Source organism: Lathyrus oleraceus, chromosome 2 (genome assembly GCF_024323335.1).
Source record: "Lathyrus oleraceus cultivar Zhongwan6 chromosome 2, CAAS_Psat_ZW6_1.0, whole genome shotgun sequence".
Classification (NCBI taxonomy): Eukaryota; Viridiplantae; Streptophyta; class Magnoliopsida; order Fabales; family Fabaceae; genus Lathyrus; species Lathyrus oleraceus.
Window position 1 is genome coordinate 402130312 of NC_066580.1, and position 5655 is coordinate 402135966.

At 36.5% G+C, this 5655-nt stretch overlaps 1 non-coding gene across 1 annotated transcript; it reads right to left on the bottom strand.

Annotated features, from left to right (window-relative positions):
* Window positions 1-5175: 5175 nt before the first annotated feature.
* On the bottom strand, window positions 5176-5282 carry LOC127124882 (small nucleolar RNA R71). The gene has a single exon (XR_007804361.1). It is a non-coding gene; the product is annotated as a small nucleolar RNA R71 (small nucleolar RNA).
* Between the last annotated feature and the right edge of the window lie 373 nt (window positions 5283-5655).

Here is a 5655-nt window from a genome sequence, read left to right on the forward strand (position 1 = left end):
GTGTTCAGTAAGATCAATTTGCATTTGGGTTATCATGAGATTCGTGTGAAGCCATAAGATATTCCTAAGATTGCCTTTATGACGAGATATAATCACTATGAGTATTTAGTGATGCCATTGGGTGTGTCTAATGAATCTAGAGTGTTCTTGGAGTACATGAATATAATTTTCCATCCATATTTATATCATTGTGTGGTTGTGTTCATCGACTCCATTTTGATATATTTGAAGTCTGATGAAGAGCATGTGGAACATCTGAGAGTTGTGTTATAGACCTTGAAAGAGAATAAGTTATATGCAAAGTTGTCTAAGTGCTAGTTTTGGTTGCGAGAGGTGTGTTTCCTTTGTCACATGATTTATAATGGTGGGATTGTTGTTGATCCATCAGACATAAATGTTATGTTTCAGTGGGAAACTCCGAAGTCTATCACAGAGATAATAAATTTTCTTGGTTTGGTTGGTTATTACAAGAGGTTTATCGAAGGCTTTTCAAAGTTGAATCTGCCTTTAATTTAGTTGACTCGAAAGGGTTAAGCTTATGTTTGGGTTGGGCATTATGTAGAGAGATTTCACGAACTCAAGATGAAATTTTAGCCTTCTCCAGTTTTGATTTTGCTGAGTCCGAGTGAATCCGTTGTGGTGTATTGTTATGCTTCAAAGATGGGTCTAGATGGTGTGTTGATGCAGAATGGTCAGGTTGTGGCTTATGCTTCTAGATAGTTAAAAGTTCATGAGAGTAATTATCCTACACATGATCTAGAGTTGGCAGTCATGGTATTCATGTTAAAACTTTGGAGGCATCATTTGTTTGGTTCCAGATTTGAAGTATTAAGTGACCACAAGAGTTTGAAGTATCAATTCGATCATAAGGAGTTGAATATGAGACAGAGGAGATGACGCTAATTTTTGAAGGATTATAATTTTAGCTTGAGTTACAATCCAGGTAAAGCCAATGTTTTAGCTGATGTGTTAAGTAAGAACTTGTTGCATATGTCAATGCTGATGGTCCGAGAATTAGATTTGATTAAGGTGTTCTGAGACACGAGTTTGGTGTGTGAAAAGACTCCTAACAGTGTGAAGTTGGGTATGTTGAAGCTAACGAGTGATATCCTTGTAGAAATTAGAGAAGGTTAGAAGACCGATTTAGGAATGATTGACCGATTAGTGTTAATTAATTAAGGAACATAATGTGATTTTAGAATTGATGGGAATGGGGTGATGAGGTTCAGAGACATGGTTTATTTACCAGATGTACTATAACTTAAGAAGATTATTCTTGAGGAAGGTCATAGAAGTGGTATGAGTATTCATCCCGATGCCACTAAGATGTATCAAGATTTGAAGAAAATGTTTTTATGGCTAGGAATGAAAAAGGAAGTAGTTGAGTTTGTTTATGCTTGTTTGACTTATCAGAAGTCAAAGATTGAACATCAAAAGTCGTTAGGTCTGGTGCAACCGCTGAGCATTCCTGAGTGAAAAAAGGATAGCATTTCCATGGATTTTGTGATAAGTTTGTCGAAGACGACAAAAGGATGTAATTCCATTTGAGTTATTGTTGATTGACCGTCTAAATCAGCTCATTTCATCCCGATTAAGATAATTTATCCTTTGCATAAGTTAGCCAAGTTGTACATTGAGATGGTTGTTAGCCTGCATGGTATTCTGTCGAGCATTATTTCAGATAGAGATCCAAGATTTACGTCAAGGTTTTGGAAGAGTTTGCAGGAAGCCATGGGTACTAAGCTAAAGTTGAGTTCTACTTATCATCCTCAGATAGACGGTCAAGAAGAGAGAACCATCCAATCATTGGAGGATCTGGCGAGGGCTTGTGTGTTATAACAAGGAGGTTCTTGGGATAACTACTTGTCATTGACTGAGTGAACTTACAACAATAGTTTCCATTCTAGTATTGGAATGACATCATTTAAGGATTTATATGGTATGAGGTGTATGACACCTTTATATTGGTATGAATCAGGTGAGAGTGCGGTGCTTGGACCAAAGATTGTGCAACAAACCTTTGATAAGATCAAAATGATCCAAGAGAAGATGAGAGGTTTGCATAGTATCCAAAAGAGTTATCATGATAAGAGGAGGAAAGCACTTGAATTCCAAGAGGGAGACTATGTGTTTTTGTGTGTTAGTCCAGTAACCAGTGTTGGTCGAGCTTTGAAGTCTCGAAAGCTCACGCCGTATTTTATTGGTCCCTATCAGATTATGAAGCAAGTAGGAGAGGTGGCCTACAAAGTTGCTTTAACGCCATTTCTTCTAAATCTTCATGATGTCTTTCACGTGTCTCAGTTGAAGAAGTATATTCTTGATCCGTCTCATGTGATTTAACTGGACGATGTGCAAGTTAGACAGAACTTGATTGTTGAGACATCTCCCTTGAGAGTAGAGGATTGCATAGTGAAGCACTTGAGAGGCAAAGAGATTACGTCGGTAAAGGTGGTATGGGGAGGACCTGTTGGTGGAAGCATGACGTGGGAGCTGGAGAGTCAGATGAGAGAGTTGTATTCGACTCTGTTTCCCTTAGGTAATTTTTGAGGGAAAAAATCCCCTAAGTGGGGGAGAGTTGTAACACCCCGAAATTTGATAAATTTATTTAGGCAGGTTATTCATATTTTATTTAATTAATCAGTATATGATGGGATTTTAATTAAATATGTATATGGAGTTTTATGTGTATGTGGGGTATAGTAGGGAGTGATGAGAGAATTGATGGGGTAGTAGAAGGATTAGAATGACTAAAATAATTATAAGAGGTAGTTGTTTTTAATTAATTATTTAAAATAAATAGAAGTATAAGTTTTTAGGTGGAAAATAATGATAATCCACTTTTAGTGTGTTATTGTTATCCATTTCATTTCTGTTTATGTGATGAATTTAATGATTATTTGTTAAGTTTTAGTGTTTTTAGCTTATTTTTCTGGGAGCATAATAGGTGCTCATTTTGTAGTTTTCATGTGTTTATTATTGAATTTCAAGGCAGTTTAAGGCAAGTTGAGGCATGACTGGTCTAGACAGAGTTTGGAAGAGAGAGCTGAAAGGAAAATGGAAAGTTTGCTAAAGTTCATAAAAAGATAATGGCCAAGAGCTTAAGGAATGCATATTTCTAGGGCTTGTGTGGAAAATTTATGCTTGGAAGAAATATCAAATCAAATGGATAAGATCAATTGCATAAGAGGACAAATAAATGGTATAGTGGGGACCACCATAGTAAAGCGTGCACCATACACACAGACGCAACGCCGCCTGAACCTCTGCACCATCTGCTGCAGTAGCCCATGTCGAATGCTTTATCTCCCACTACTGTATGTACCCGATTGCTTGTTCACGAAGAATGGAGGAAAAAGTGGAAAATGCTGATTTGAAATATGGGTTGAACCTTGTTTACACGAAAAGCCCATAATCTGAGGCCTTCCATCTTTCACATCCACACTTGTGCCTATGAAAGTCGACCTTAGGAATTAAAGAAAGAAATTCCAAAGAGAGAGTTCCACACACGAACATCAAGAAAGAAGTCCAGTAGTCTTAGTAGTAAGAGTATTTAGTTCATGGTTTTGTGAGAAAAGAGAGAGTTCTTATTTTCACCCATTCTTGTACTCATTGCTGAGAGCTGTCATGACCGAAATTTTCACCTGTTATTTATCCAACACAAGAGATCTCCAAGTTACTAATAGGATGCCATTTCTTTTACATCTTTTGTTTAAGTATGCCCCATATCAGTTTTAGCTCAATAGTGTGTACTAAGCTCACCATGAGCTAAACCCTTATTTGTTGAGCAATGTGAAGTTAATGTAGTGTTGCCTTTGTGTTAAAATGATGTGATGCTAGTGTCTTATTTTGTTATGTGTTTTTATGCTATAAATCTATTTCTTTGAATGGTCAACTTAGAAAAAGATAAAATCTTGTTGTGGTGAGAGATCCAACAACAAGTGGATTTCATAACAAACGTGGTTAAAATAAGTAGGATAAAGATACTCACTTACTTAGCTTGCTTAGAGATAGGAAGCTATAACCATAAAGGATTTTCATAATATAAACCAGACGTATTTTAGGGTTATAAGCGAGACTTAAAGATATGCACCCTTGCCCTATTAATGCATGTTTTGATGTTGTAGAGATACACATAAATATCACGTTCTGACCTTTTGAGGCATGAAACTTCTCATCATATACACATTTTGGCTACTATGCATATTAATGGATCATAACTCAACATTCACTCTCTTGATTTAATCAAACCTTCACTATATTGCATTTAGACCTGTGTTATGGACAATCTAAACTTGTGTTTTCTAAATATTGTTTGTTAATTTGCTCATGTTAGTTTTAAATAAGAATACTTACAAAGTTCAACCTAAGCCTCTTCCACTCGTTGTGAGGACGATATCCTACTATTATCACTTGATGCAATTAAAGAATACATGTATACTTGCACGTGACACCTATAATAATTTTTTACACACTACAAGTTTTTGGCACCGTTGCCGGGAGTTCCAAGAAGTATTTTGAACTACTGTATTGATTATTTTTGTTTGAAATAGAATTTGAGCTTTTTACCGTTTCCTGTACTCTGGTGTCATGACAGGTGTAGAGCTTCTGCATGCACATATTGTTATCCTCATAATACAGAGAAGATCCTGAACCTGAAAGAACATTCTGAATACGAAGGAGATTGATAAGTGCTACACAACAACCATAAGAAGGAAATATTACTCTTTAAGCTCAAGAATTCCAAGAGTGGGTACCAGAAGACACAATCATGGCTGATCCTGACATCATTGGCATAGCTAATGATAAGGCACACAACATCAGAGACTATGCAATCTTTGATCCCAGTGCCATGAATACTGGAATCATTAGGGATGAGATAACTGCTGCTCATTCGAGTTCAAGCCTATGATGTTTCAAATGCTGCAAGCTATTGGGCAGTATTCTGGATCGACTAATGAAGATCATCGTCTTCACTTGAGACAATTTCTAGAGGTGACCAATGATTTAAAAATTCTAGGCATAACAGATGATTCATTAAAGTTGAGGCTCTTTCCATATTTTCTAAGGGATAAATCCAAGAGTTGGTTAAATTCCTTAGAGCCTAATTCCATTGATACTTGGAACACTTTGGTTGAAATATTTTTTACCAAGTATTTTCCTTCTGTCAAGAAGGAAAAGATGAGAAATGAAATCACTTCATTCTGACAAGGAGATGGTGAGTCTTTGTCTGATGCATGGGAAATATTCAAGGAGTTTCTTAGACAATATCTTCACCACATGATACCTATTTGTATATAACTTTAAATGTTTTACAATGTGTTGGTGCCATCTTCAAGAAACAGGTTAGATGCCTCCAGTGGTGGCGCTTTGTTGTCCAAATATTATGAAGAAGGATACAAGTTGATAGAGAGCATCACAACCAACACTTGCCAAGGGCCTGTTACAAGGGATGGAGGAATTCAAACATCAAAGAAACATGTTTGTGTCCATGAAGTTTCTGAATCCAACACTCTTGCTGTTCAAATATCCCAAATTCATCAGAGGATGAAGAATATAATGACTGCCCCTGAAGGAGCAAAATCGAAACCAATCAAGGTGGTTACTAATGCGACAACAGTTTCCTGTGTATACTTTGGAGGATTACACTTATTTAAA